Source organism: Muscardinus avellanarius, assembly GCF_963383645.1.
Source record: "Muscardinus avellanarius genome assembly, chromosome: 3".
Lineage (NCBI taxonomy): Eukaryota > Metazoa > Chordata > Mammalia > Rodentia > Gliridae > Muscardinus > Muscardinus avellanarius.
The window spans coordinates 122231043-122246379 of NC_137788.1; the positions used below are offsets into that span (position 1 = coordinate 122231043).

General features: G+C 42.7%; 1 pseudogene across 1 annotated transcript; it reads left to right on the forward strand.

The window, feature by feature from the left end:
• The first annotated feature begins 1745 nt into the window (after window positions 1-1745).
• LOC308260321 (la-related protein 1-like) lies at window positions 1746-14993 on the forward strand (annotated as a pseudogene). Its single transcript has 9 exons — window positions 1746-1812; window positions 2253-2530; window positions 2877-3012; window positions 10193-10699; window positions 10855-10862; window positions 11033-11170; window positions 11392-11474; window positions 12902-13995; window positions 14295-14993. The product of its transcript is annotated as a la-related protein 1-like (transcript).
• The last annotated feature ends 344 nt before the right edge of the window (window positions 14994-15337 follow it).

Consider the following 15337-nt stretch of genomic DNA (forward strand, 5'->3'; position numbering starts at 1 on the left):
GGCTATTAGTGAGCTGCCCAAGTGGCTCAAGTCCCTTTTGACCTTCCCATCCCTCTGTGCCCCCCAACCCAACCTCTTCAGTTCTTGACCCTGATCGGCAATGGTCTCTCTCTCCACCCACCCCCGTGGTAACGGTCCCTACCCTGTCACCACCTCTTGCAGCAGCAATCCCTCTCTCCATCCTACCCTACTCCCCACCATAATCCTCCCCTATGCGGTTTCATCTTTTGAGGCCTCCGGGAGCTCTCACCCTGCGACTCAAGCCCTTCCCCTTGGAGTTATAGAGCTCCCAGACAAAAGAGGTAAAGTTTTTATGGTATAGTAGCCTTTTTTGACTAGTGACTTATATAACTGGACAGAGGAGAGACCGCATCACGAGGGAAGCAAGGAAGTGGGTTCTTGGGGACAACAGGAGGCATACAGTGGACCCTCTCCAATTGAGCAGGCCTTCCCCTCTTCCTGGCCCCAGTGGGATTAAACACAACTGAAGGAACTAAAGGTCTATTGCCAGCTTCTACTGGGGGATCTCTGGGCAGCTGCAAGGCACCCCACAAATTTGTCTAAAGTTAGGTTGTGCAGGGTAAAAACAAATCTCCAGCTGTGTTCCTTGAGTGCCTCTTAGAGACTTATAGGACATACACTCCTGTTGATCTGGAGGCAGCCAAAAATCAGTGAGCCATCAACATCACCTTCGTTAGCAGGATAACTCCAGACATCAGGAAAAAGATCCAGAAGATTGATGGCTATAAAAGATGCCTTCTTCAGCATTCCTTTGGCAAGAGAGAGCCAGGCCCTCTTTGCCTTCAAGTGTCAGGACCCAGAGGGGGGCTTTCATGGATAGTTGACTTGGACCAGACTGCCTCAAGAAAATACTCAACCACCATCTTCGACAAGGCCCTACACCGAGACCTGGGTGAATACTTCCTACAGCACCCATAAGTTACACTTCTTCAGTATGTTGATGATATTTTGGTGACAGCACCAGATATTCCCACCTGTCTTATGGACACTAGGAGGCTGTTAGCTACCCTGGAAACTCTGGGCTACAAGGTATCAGCCAAAAAGGCCCAGATATGACTTTGCTGTGCTATGTGCTTCAGGACAGAAAGAAATAGCTGTTGCCTGCCAAAAAACAAACTATCCTCAGTATATTCTCTGGCTAGTATACCCTCCCCTACTAGCCAGAGAAGGTTGAGGAAATTCTTGGGCTCAGCCAGATTTTGTAGACTCTGGATACTGGGTTTTGCTGAGCTAGCCCGGCCCTTATATGAGGGCACAAGGGGCACAGAGAAAACTTTCACTCTGATGAAGGAGCACTTTTAGAAGCGCCAGCCTTGGCCCTCCCAGACATCTTCAAACCTTTTCAAATCTTTATAGATGAAAAACAAGGAATTGCAAAAGGGGTACTAACTAAACAATGTGGAACTTGGAAGTGACCTGTAGCTGATTTATCAAAAACACTTGATCCAGTGGCAGCAGGATGGCTGGCATGCCTGCAAATCATTGCTGTGATGGCACTCCTGGTAAAGGATGCTGATAAGCTGACTCTAGGACAGCCACTTACTGTCACAACTCTCAACTTTGTAGAGGGGGTCCTTAAGAACCCCCCAGACAGGTGGCTGATAAACACATGGCTGACTCACTATCAAGCTCAACTATCACTTTCCTTCCTAGCCCAGCTTTTAACCCCGGTGTTGAGGTTCTTCAGCAGGTCCAAGGGACAAAACCAGACCTACAGTCCATAGATGGATCCAGACCTGACTCTGTTCATGGACGGTAGCAGTTTCCTACAGGATGGAGAAAAGAAGGCAGGTACAGCAGTTATGACTGAGCAAAAGACCCTGTGGGTAGAACCCCTGTCCCCCTGGAACCTCTGCCCAGAAGGTTAAACTTCCATGGCTCATGTTCACAGCAAGCGAGGACTGCTGATGGCCCAGGGAAAAACCATCAAGAACAAATTTTTGGACCTCCTGTCATCAGCGCTGTGGCTCCCCAACTAGAAGCCCAGGGCAACAGAAAGGTTGACCAAGAGGAATGAGCTACAGCAACCAGAAAGATCTTGGTGGCATTGCCATCTAGGGTGTTGCCGGAAAAGCCTGATTACAGCAAATTAGACCTGGAGGAAAAATTATCCTGGCCTAGCATTTAGGGAGGATACTGATCCAGCACCTACATCAAGGAACACACCTGAGAGAATGTAAAATGGCTGATTTGTTAATTGACTTTCTGACATGGTCTCTCGGTGTGCCAAGCTACCAATCTCATCAGGTCTCGAGGACTGGTGGGGAAAAGGGAGAGAAGTACCTTGCCTGGCATCCACTGGGAGTTGGATTTCACAGAAGTCAAACCAGGTCGGTATGGTTACAGGTATCTTTTAGTTTTTATAGACACTTTTTCAGGATGGACTGAAGCCTTCCCTACCAAGGAAATGGCTCAAGTGGTTACCAAGAAACTCCTGGAAGACCTCATTCCCAGGTATGGGCCACCCCTAGTATTAAGCTCGGACAAAGCTCCAGCTTTCACTTCTCAGGTAAGCTAGCTTTTATCTAAAGTTTTGGGGATAAATTGGAAACTTTATTGTGCATACTATCCTCAAAGTTCAGGGCAAGTAGAGAGAATGAATTGGACTCTTAAGGATACCCTAACTAAATTAACCTTAGAAATTGGTGAAGACTGGATGGCCCTCCTCCCATTTGCCCTACTTAGGGCCAGAAATACTCCTTATATCCATGAGTTTACTCTGTATGTGGAAGACCCCCCACCCCTAACTCCGCAGCTACAGCCCAATCTACTGGCCAAGACCAGTGGAACACACCTCCTTAAAGCAGTGCAGGCCTTACAGAGTGCAAGATAAAATCTTCCCCCTTGTTCATCAGGTTCACAGGCTCTCTCCCTTAAAGCCCAATGGATTTAAGCCCGGAGACCTGGTGTGGTTCCAAAGACATCAGAAGGAAACCTTGGGCTCTCATTTGGAAGGGCCCATTTCCCGTCATCTTGACAACTCCCACAGTGGTTAAAGTAGCCAGAGACCAACCATGGAAACATTTTCACCTGAAACCACACCAGAAGCTAAATACCAATGGTGGTGTGCATGCCAGGACCCAGATGAACCTCTCAAGATTTGCCTCCAACATGCCAGCTTGGACTAGATGGTAGATAAGCCTCTCAGTTCATGGACACTCACCCTCCTGCTTGACTGTAACTTTCCCTCCCGTGGTAGACCTTGGGGACCCCAACCTTTATGCTCCTGCTTAACCTGGTGTGCACCCTGGATTACCCTGTGTTGTACTAGCTGGTGGGTGGCCATTGTATAATTACAAAGACTTGCTTGACCCTCAAGACCAAGGTGTTAGGCTGTTTGGAGAGCGGTTTGGAAGGAGTTGGAAAATACTTGACCTGGACCTTTCCTCTGGTCCTCTTCTCTGGGCAAGGGAGCAGAGGGGGCAGCAGGCTGTCCCTGTCTCGGCTCCCTGGGAAATACTTTTCCTGGACCCTCTGGACTGGGTCTAAGGTCAGCAAGTACCCTTATGCTCCCAACCTCTGTACCTGGCATATTTTCACAGGATATTTAACTGGTCCCCATGGCTAACTACACTGCTAAGCGCCATCAGTGGACCCCTTGCCATTATACTGCTTTTACTCATGCCAGGCTCCCAGTGCTCTTAAACACCCTCCCTGGGTCCTGAACCAGAATCAATGGTTTGATTCAGCCCATAACTGTAGGGTGGAATGAAAGGCCTAGTAACAAGAGAGACTCCATGTTTGTCCCAGCTGTGTTAAATGTAGACCAACATTCTGCTTACCCTATGGTCAATATCCTGAAACACTGAGTCCCACTCCAGAAATGTTACAATTTTGTCAGACAATAACAATGAGCCTCCCCCCCACCACACCCTCAGCCACCTGTGCATGGATTTTGCTTTTAAAAACCCCTTGTAAATTTAGCTCATGGTCGCAGCTCTGGACTGAGTGTCGGACTGCATTCCTGGCCTGGCTAGTCTGTTTTTTGTTTTTTTTTTTCCATGATCAAACTGATCTTCCAAGTTCAGTTGGTGCTCTTTTTCTCCATTCCACAACATCAGCCTGGGCACGACAATATCTTTAGTATTTAAAAGCAAAACTTTTAAAAATAATAGTATATATAATAATATATTAAGGAACATATACAAAGATGTAAATTTTAACATCAAATTTATAAAATAATGGAAGATCCGCATGTAGTGGCACATGCTTGTAATCCCAGCATTTGTGAGGCTGAGACAGGAGGATCACCATTTGCAGACAGCCTCAGCTACTTAGTGAGGCCCTTTGAAACTCAGTGGGACCCTGTTTCAAATTAAAAAAAAAAAAATAGGGCTGGGGATGTAGCTCAGAGATAGAATGCCCCTGGGTTCCATCCCCAGTAACTCAAAAAGAAAAAATAAATAAATAAAATAGAAGTATAGATTAAAGTGTAGTTCTTTTGTGTGACCAAAGTTAAAAGTTATCCATCTAAAATAATCTATTGTAACTAAGATGTATTATAAAAGCTTTATAGTGACCAAAAAGCAAAAACCTATAATAATCTAAAAATAAAAATTAAGGAACCAAAACATACTACTAGAGAAAATCATTTTACTACAAAGTGAAAAAAGGAAGAAAGGATCAACAAAGTAAGGGAGAAAACCACAAAATTATAGTAAGTGCTGACTTATCAATAAAATCTCCACTTAAAAGGCAAAGAATCATTCAATAGGTTTTAAAAAAATGCTTCCATACACTACCCATAAGAGACTCACTTTTATAGTGAGGACACACATAAAGGGATAGCAAAAATATATCCCATACAAATGGAAATCAAGAGAGAGCAAGGGTAATATCAAAATAGACATTCATTAAAAACTACAAAAAGAGACTACATTATCTAATGCTAAGAGGGCTAAGTAACCAAGAAATAATTATTATATCCTAAACATATAAGGCAGTTTTTAAATAATTTAAAGGGAAAGACAAATTGCAATAGTACAGTGGTAAGGTACTTCAGTACTCACATTTAACAAGGATAAATCTAGAAAAAAAACTGATAAAAAATCAGACTTCCGGGAAGATGGCGACGGAGCAAAACGGGGCTTACGAGCCCCGCTAACAACCAATCTCTATTACCACAAAATCAGCGCCTTTCATAGCCAGAAAACACCATCAGCAGAGAAACAAAAAATGTAATTTTAAGGGACAGAGAGAAAGAGGGCTGGAAAAACGAGACACCAGAAACCAGACCGCAGTGCTGCAGCCGGAGCCGTGGCATGAAGCGGCGGGCGCCATTTTGCCTTGCAGCACCAGGCTCCAGAGAGGAAGGGAACTCATAACGGGCTCAGAAACCAGAGAGGAGATAAACCGGCCTCACGCCCGAGAACGCGGCAGCAGCGCCTTACTGCTGGCGGTAGTAGCAAGTTCACCGGATGGCACAAGACCAACTCATTCACAGCCCACCAAGCTCCAGAGAGGAGCGGTGGACAGCGAGCCGAGGTGAGCCACTGAAGAACAGCCAAGTGGGATTCTGCAGATTTCTCGGCGCACGGAGCATCTAAAGCTCCCAGGGGCTGGAGTTCAAAAACAGAAAAGAAATACGCCAGCCTCTTGGCCGAGGGTGCAACAGCAGCACCATATTGTTACTAGCGGCAGCAGCAGCGAATTCACCAAGTCCACGACAGCTCCATCTTCGCACTCAACAACAGTGAGTCAAATTGGGGCCCCTAGAGGAGAAACCCCAGTACTGTACTCCCAGGGACTTGACCCAGTGGGGGAGTGGCGGTGGCAGAGATATTACACCATAGGAGAACACCCAACCTGGCACCCCCCATGGTCTAAAGCAGCCTCAATTGACTCCCTGGGTCTGAGACTCTGCGATACAACCCAGTAAAGGAGTAGTGGGAACTGAGATACCATAGACTTGAGATCCACAGCACCTTAAGTGAAGTCGTAGTGACCCAGGGAAGAACCCAGAGAAGGCACAAACTTCCGAAATCATGGGAAAGAGAAATAACAATGGAGCAATGAATGCCCACAACCCTACAACATCAGAACCTGATAAAACAGAAATTCAGAGATTTCTAGAAGATCAAATCAGGAAAATAACTGTAGAAATAATAGAGGTGTTTTGAAAAGAATTCAGAGACAGCCAAAGAGAGATAAAGGATGCAATTAATGAAGTAAAGGCCTCAATTCAAAGTACAAACAACCAATTAGACCACATGGAGAATAGAATCTCGCTCTTAGAAGAAGATCATTCAAAAAATGAATGCATAGTTTCTAATTTAGAAAAAAATATCCGACAGCAGGAATCTGACATTGAAGAAATATGGGCCCATTTTAAGAGAGCTAACCTAAGAATAATTGGAATAGAGGAGGGAAAAGAAGGTGAAACCAAAGGGATTAACAATCTTTTCAAGGAAATAATAGCAGAAAATTTTCCAAACATAGAGCAAGAGGTCGAAACACAGGTCCAGGAAAGTTAGAGAACTCCAGTTAGAGAGGATCAGAGAAAAGGATCCCCATGCCACATAATTGTCAAAATGACCACTGTGGAAGCCAAGCAGAGAATCTTAAAGGCAACAAAAACAAAGGGCCAAGTGACATTCAGAGGAAAACCAATTAGAATTACTACAGACTTCCCAAACCAAGTCATGAGAGCCAGAAGGGCTTGGAGTAACATATTCCAAACTCTGAAAGAAAACAACTTCCAGCCAAAAATTTCCTACCCAGCAAAACTTTCTATCAAATTAGATGGGGAAATAAGAAGCTTCCACGACTAACCGAAACGAAAGGAATTTATGTCTTCAAAACCAGCACTAGAGAAAATACTCAAAGAGATTAACTACAAAGAAGAATTAGGTAACACACACCAGAACCAGAGAAACAAGATTTTCCATCCAACAGACAACTAAGATTGGTTATCTGTGGAGATTCAGTATTTATGTTAGTCTTTTACCTAGCTCTAAATTGTATTGTTTGCTTCTATTGTTGCTAATTTTCAGGATTTCTAGTAGGAATATTAATATACCTTCAGATATAGCATTTGGAAATATTTTATCCCATTCTATCAGTAACTTTTAACTCCATTTACATTGTCTTTGGATATACAATATTTTTTTTTATTTTTTAGGGAGTTTGTTTACCCTTTTGTTGCCTGTGCCATTGAAATCATATCCAAGAAATCACTGCCAATTTCAATGTTGTGAGGTTTTATGACCCAGGTTTTCTTCTAAAAGTTTATAGTCTTAAGATTTATATTTAGGTCTTTTATCTATTTTGAGTTAATATTTGTATATGGTGTTAGGTAAGGGTCCAATTTTATTCTTTTTCATGTAATTATTATTTTTCTACAATATTTAGTTAAAAGATTATTATTTCTACCACCAAATGTTTGTGGAAACCTCGTCAAAAATAACTTGACAATATATGGAAGAATGTATCTCTAGGCTTTTATTTAACTCCAATGGATTATATATCTGCCTTTAGAACAGTACTACACTGTTTCAATTATTATAGCTTTATGTGGTTTGAAACCAGAAAATATATATCTTCTAGCTTTGTTCTTTTTTAAGATTGTTTTGGGTATCTAGAGTCCATATTCCATATTAGGATAGATTTTTTCTGAAAAATAAATAAATAAATGTATGATAGCTTCACCTAAAAAAAAGAAAAGAAAAAAAATATTCTCTGGTAAGAAAGAAAGCTAAAAGAAATATTGAACTGTTATCTTTTAGTCATCAGAAGTTTGGTATCAGACAAATGAAACTGTTTTATGAGATTATCATTGTTAATATTGAATAAATTGCTATAAAACTAGATGTCAACCACTAAGCCAAGCATGGGAAGGAGGGATTGGGAGGGAACATGCTGGGGATCTGGTAGGGGCTAACTGGGTGATGTGTGCATGTATGTCTACAAAAGTATTTTCTTTATACCATTATGATATATGAATACATTGCACCAATAAAAAATAAAATTAAATTAAAAAAAGAAAAAATATTAAAATCAATTTGCTATGAATTCATAGCCAAAGATGAGCAAAACTTAAATAAATCAGAAGGAATAAAAACAACAACACTAAAACATTAAAAAAACAGATTTGGACCTACTAAAAAAAAAACTGATAAACATTGGGTGTAGTTATACTTTAGACCAAATGAACCCCTCCCCCAAAAACCATATACAGACCATTCTATCAAATAGCAGCTGAACAGATATTTTTAAATGCACACAAAATATTCTCCATTATAGCTCATGTTAGTCCACAATACAAATATTAGCAAATGTAACAGGTTTCAAATTATATCAAGTATCTTTTGGGATGAAATGGCATAAGCCTAGAAACCAGTAACAGGAAGAGCTTTAGAAACCTTAAAATTATGTGAAAATTAAAAAACGTGCTCCTGAATAACCACGGTGCCAATGATGAAATTTAAAAAGAAATTTTAAAATTCTGAGACAAAGTGGAAACACAAAATAGTAAAAGCTTTTCTAAGAGGAATGGTCAAAGCAATAAACACCTGTGTCAAAAAGAAGAATTTCCAAGCCGGGCATGGTGGCGCACGCTTGTAATCCCTGTGCTTGGGAGGTTGAGACAGGAGGATTGCCCAGGTTCGAAGCCAGCCTCAGCTACTTAGTGAGGCTTTCAGCAACTTAGTGAGACCCTGTTTCCAAATAAAATATAAAAAAAGGTCTGGGAGTATAACCCAGAGGTAGCCTCTGGGTTCCACCCCAGTACCACCAAAAAAAAAAGAAGAAAAATTTCCAACTACTTAACACTGTACCTCATCATAATTCAAAATTAGTATAAGGAGATAATAAAGATCACAAAATAAATGTAATATGACAATAATGGACAATAGAAAAACAATACAGGTTGAACATTCATAATCTAAAAATCTGAAATCCTAAATGCTTCAAAATATTTTCTCTGCAGCATGGTACCACAAATGGAAAATTCCACACTTAACTGTGTGACAAGCTACAGTCAAAACAGGTGCATTAAAATATTCTAAGAAATTATTGCCTGCAGGCTATGTGCATATAGCCTGTGAAAAATAAATGGATTTCATCTTTCTACTACTCAGTACTTTAAAAAAAATGAAGGGTAAAAAAGAGAATTCTTCCACACTTATTCTACTAGATCATCATCTTCCTGACACCAAAACCAAGAGAGGGGGGGGGCAGGCTACAGACTAATATCCCTAATAAACACAGATGTCAACAAAATTCCAGGAAGCCAAATTCAAATGTTAAGATAATTAACCATGATCACAAGGGAGTTATCCTGGGGATGTAAGGATGATTCAATATATGAAAATCAATAAACATGATATATCACAATTAATGAAATGAAGAACAAAAACTATGATTTCAACAGATGTCAAAAAAGCACTTGGCAAAATTCAAAATTTTTCATGATAAAAATGTTCAACATATTGAGTATGAAAGGACTGTCTCTCAAAATAATAATATGACAAACTGATAGCTATACAAAATGGGGAAAATGAAGCTTTTTCTCTAAGATCTGGAACATGAGAAGGATGCTCACTTTTGCCAGATTTATTCAAAACAGTAGTGGAAGTCCTAGCAGAGCAATTAGGAATGAGAAAGAAATAAAAGGTATCTAAATTGGAATGGAAAAAGATTAAATTTGTCCCTGTGTGCAGATGACATGACTTCATAGAATACTCAAAATTTATAAGATCAAATAAATTCAACCAAGTCACAGTATAAAAATCAACATGGGAAAATCAGTAGCATTTCAATATGCTAATAGCAAAGTATCTGAAAATAAATCAGGAAAACAGTCCCATTTATAATAGGTATAAAAAAGCAAAATACTTGAGACTAAATTTAACCAAGGATGCAAAAAATTTCTGTACTGAAAACTATAAAACACTGATGAAATAAATTTTTAAAAACACAAAATGTGCTCCATTTTCATGGATTAGAAGAGTAAATATTATGACAATATACTTAACACCCAAAGAGATCTATAGATTCAATGCAATTTCTATCAATATACCCATGACATTCTTCACAGAAATAGAACAAACAGTCCTAAAATTAATAGAGTACCACAGAAGACACAGAATAGCCAAGGTAATCTTGAGTTTAGAAAAGAAAAAAAAAGGAAAAAGTCCAAAAGCATCATAGTGCCTGACTTCAAAATATACAGCAGCATATTGCTGGAGCCAGAGCCCAGGCTGGGGTGTAGAACAAGAGAAAAGAGAAGGGAGTAATAGCAAGGAAAGTCCGAAAACCAAATTGGATGACTCAGGGGAGAAGAATGAGGATGAGGACTGCCAGCAAGGCTGGCAGAAGAAAGGGAAAAAACACAAGTGGGTTTCATTGGAAATAGACATAAAGCCCAAGGTCCCGAGAGAGTAGCTGTCCTTGTACTCCAGGAGTCAAGTCGTACAGCTGTCAGCCAGGAAGATCAAAGGGTCAGAGCCTGCCACCTACAAGCCTGGGTCTGTGCCCCCAACCCCAGCCTGGCAACCAGAGACCAAGCTGGAGCCTGCCTGGCAAGACCAGTGTGAACCTCCAGTGTGAAGCGTGATGGGCTAGGGAGCGCAGGCTTCCTCCCATGGCCCTAGTCACCAGCGCGGTGCTGGCCGGGGACTCTGCCGGGAGGGCACCTGAACCCACTTTGACTACCAGTTTGGCCAGCTAAAGCTTGATGGTACAAGGTGATGGAGACTGAGCAGAACAGAAAAGGATTACATAACAAACATAACCAGCAAGGCTTGCACCTGCATTTGGGAGGAAAAGACTATTGGCTAAGCAGGATGAGAGAAAGGAAATAATGAATTCTTATAAAAAATGTTATGTGTTTAGAGACTTCAGTATCTTACTTTCAAGGCACTCCACTGCATCCCTCTGAAGTAGTGCTTTGATTGTTCTGCCTCTTCTACCTTTGTAATAGTAAAATTTTGTTTAAGCTTGCAGTAATTTTATTTTTTCTAAACTAGCTAAGAACAAGAACCCATAGCAACATCTCAAACGGTTACACAAGGGCCCTTGCACTCCCAAGTACATGAACAACATCACCTGCTACCTTAACAATGTCAGAAGCATATTTACAGCATGGAGAAGGAGCTGCTCAAAGACTACATTAAAGGACAGATTGAATACTACTTCAATGCCGGGCGTGGTGGCGCACGCTTGTAATCCCTGGCTTGGGAGGCTGAGACAGGAGGATCACACAGGTTCGAAGCCAGCCTCAGCTACTTAGGCTTTCAGCAACTTAGTGAGACCCTGTTTCCAAATTAAAAAAAAAAAAGGTCTGGGAGTATAGCCCGGAGGTAGAAAGCCTCTGGGTTCCACCCCCAGTACCACCAAGAATAAATACTACTTCAACATGAACAATTCAAGAGCACAACTTCTTTCTGAGATGGAGAATGGATGCTGTTGGTTTCCTTCCCATCACATTTATTGCTTCCTTCCATCAAATGCAGGCCCTAACTGATGAAGATTGAGCCTGTATTTATTGCTAATAAGGGCAGTATTAATTGCTAATAAGAATAAGCTTTAATGCTGAAGCAGAACAATAAAATCTCTTTCTCTGTCCCTAAGCTATAGCCAAGAGCTTTAGCCAAGGTTGACCTTGATCAGCTAAAAGTTGGCTTGTTAGCCCAGCTGAACACTGAATGTTAAAACACAGACACCAACACTTAGACCACTCCTGGAGACCTCCAAGCTCCTCCTTTGCTGGAAAGGAAATGCCCTTCCTTTTAAGGTTTACGTCTTGTGGGTGGGGCTACGTGTGGAAACTCCACCCCTCTTGCGATAACACCTGTCTCATGATATTGCCCAGCAGAGTCTCCTCCTTTTCTAAGGTCCCACCCCTGTGGGGAGGGACCAACCTGTCAGTTATAGCCCCAACCTCTATACTTTAAGACTACATTCCCATGTCTTTTATTATAAATTTTCAACATAATAACTTCTAGCAGACAGATAAGGAAAAACTGAGAACTCACCAAGGACACAGGTGAACAATACATGCTTTAACTTAAGAATAAAAATAAACAAAGTGGGCTTCTACCCTGCATCCCTGACCTTGCTGGCCAAGTAACACTTTTTTTGTGTGGTACTGGGGATGGAACCCAGGGGCATTCTACCTCTGAGCTATACCCCCAGACTTATTTTTTATTCTTTATTTTGAAACATAGTCTCACTGAGTTGCAAAGGGCCTAAGTAGCTGAGGCTGTCCACTATCCGTGATCCTCCTGTCTCAGCCTCCCAAATGTTGGGTTTACAAGCATGCACTGCCACACCCAGTTCAAGTAACACAAGCTGGGCGTGGTGGTGCACGCTTTTAAACCCCGCGCTTGGGAGGCTGAGAGAGGAAGATCGCACAGGTTCGAAGCCAGCCTCAGCTACTTAGTGAGGATCTCAGCAACTTAGTGAGACCCTGCGTCCAAATAAAATATTAAAAAATAGGTCTGGGAGTATAGTCCGGAGGTAGAAAGCCTCTGGGTTCCACCCCAGTACCACCCAAAAAAAAAAAAAGAAAGAAAACAAGTAACATTTTCATCAGTGATGTCAGACCTGTCTGTCCCTGTGAGGATGAACAAAAGAGGCTTAACAGAAAAGGCTCATGCGGCAGAGATGACTGGTGGGCCTGCACCTGCTTTTGGTGGGAAAAGATTATTCACTAGACAGTATGGGGAAAGATAATAAATTGTTGTAAAAAGTGTATGTTCAGTGCCTTCAGTATCTTACTTTGAAGGCGCTTCACTATGTTGCTTCTGACATAGTGCTTTAATTGCTCTGACCCCCCCTTTCTACTTGTAATAAAGCTTTGCTTAAGCTTGCAAGCAGTACAGTTTCATTTTTTCTAACTAGCTAAGAACAAGAATCCACGATGAAATCTCAAACTGTTAAACTAACCACTGACATTTCACTCATTTTTGCATTCCTCAAGGACAGCAAGGTGGTAGAGATGGCTGGTCAGTGTCTGTAGGTGGGAAAAGCCTGAGAAGTGGCCGCTTCCCAGCCCTCCAATAGTGAATTATTCAAAGACTAATTTTTCCCAGTTTCTCAACTGCCCTGAATTTGTCCCCCACCAACACTACCAGAAGGAGACAGAGTTGGTGCTTGGCTCTCCCTGTGTAGTCACCTCAGTGCCAACCAAAACAAAGGAGGTCAGCAACCTAAAGACATTGTCCAAGTGCCTGACAGCCTGTCTCACCTAGACTCAGAGAACTGGATTGAAATGAAGAAATGCCCTCGACCCTCTCCAGCACAGCCCAGGAAGTCAGAGGAGCCCAGGTTCGCCCACCTGACCTCTCTGCCTCAGCAGTTTCCCTCCCAGCAGCTGATATCCAAGGATCAGGACAAGCAAAAGGAACTGTATTTCCTGTTAGATGAGGAGATGGAGCAGATGGATAGGCGGAAAAACACCTTGACCACCTAGTCTGATGAGGAATCTGACTATGAGACTGACTGGGATGTCAACAAGATTCTCATTGTCAGACACCACCTTACATGTACTGCACCTTGTGGAGGAACTATACAGGCAACCATACCTCTTGTGCAAAGATGAGTGGTAAGCTGGCCAAGGTAATTAATAATGGGCTCTTGTACTACGAGCAGGACCTATGGACTGAGAAGCTTGACCTAAGTGTTCCCAGATCAAGCAAAAAGTCTAGACCTTCAGGAAAGTAAACATGATCAGCGGGAGCAGTATGAGCCCCTTGTAGGTCCTTATCAGGAGGTTCCTCCTGGGCTACCCTGGTGCCAGCAAGTTCCCACTGATGTCTGGCCAACAAGTTGTTTGGTGCCCCTGAACCCTCCACCATTGCTTGCTCTTTGCCAACTATCATTTCAGTTGCCAAACTACCACAACACCAGGACCCTTCACATGCCTCAGACCCCACAGCTTTACCTGGTGGTGAAAGAAGGATAGACGCTAGATGCCAAGATACCTCAGAAAGGAAGATGAGGCACAGTTCAAACCTGCCCTTGGAGAGCCATGTGGGCTGAGTGATATACTCCCATGAGCACTGGCTTCAGATTGTGTCCATTAGTTCCAGCTCCTCAGAAGAGATACCCACCAGCCAGGCATGGTGGCGCACGCTTGTAATCCCCGCGCTTGGGAGGCTGAGACAGGAGGATCGCACAGGTTCGAAGCCAGCCTCAGCTACTTAGTGAGGCTCTCAGCAACTGAGACCCTGTTTCCAAATAAAGTATAAAATAGGTCTGGGAGTATAGCCCAGAGGTAGAAGGCCTCTGGGTTCCACCCCCAGTACCACAAAAAAAAAAAAAAAGAAGAGATACCCACCCACAGTAGTGGCTATGGTTGTACCCTTCATTCACTGCCCAAGCTCCAGCATCCTTCCCTTGAGCTGCTTAAGGAAAATGGCTTCACAATGCCTGAGCAGAAGTACTTGGGAAATGGCCAGCATCAGGAGATGAACACTCTCTTTTGCTTTTGGTCCTTTCTCTGGGATTACTTCAACAAAAAGATGTACAAAGAGTTCAAACAGCTGACTCTGGAGGACACCAAAGAAGGCTACAGATAAGGTTTGGAGTGCCTTTTTCGATATACAGATAAGATTTGGAGAACCTTTTTCAGTATCACAGTTATGGTCTGGAGATGTTCTGGCTGGATATATTAAAGGATTTTCAGGAGGAAACTGTGAAGGACTATGAAGCTGTCCAACTCTATGGTCTGGAGAAGTTCTAGGCCTTCTTGAAATATTCCAAAGCCAGAAATTTGGACATTGATGCCAAACTGCAAGAATACCTTAGCAAATTTTGGTGTCCAGAATACTTCTGAGTAGATCCCCCAGTGGGCTAGGAGGGCAACCACAAACGAGACCCAGGATGTAGCACCCCTTCCAGTCTTCCAGCAGGCCTGGCACCAAGATCAGCCAACCCCTACACCACCAGCTGGCCAGCCTTTGTGGGAAGATGCCAAATGGACCAGCCAGAACTCAGACACAGATTTGGGAAAGTTAAAAGCCTTGTGACCCTGGGGTTTGGAGGGGAAGGGTTGGAGTGGTCGAGGGTCCATGGGGTGCCCAGTCCCAGGAGAGGGGAAGTGAAGGGACAGGCCTGGAGTGACGAACATGGGCCTTTGTGCTAAGTAGCAGTGTGTACACCATTTGGTCTATCAGAGGTGCCCCTGGGCAGAAGCCTCCGTGTACTCTCCCTTCCCGCCTCTCCAGGACCCTTCCACTTCCAGCCTAGCTTCTTCTAAGGGGTGGAGAGGGGATATATATATATATATTTTTTTTTTAAATCATTGATAGTTTGGATTGTTGAAATTACTTTTAAGCCCTGCCTGTAGCTGTGTAGCTGCTGGGCCGCAACC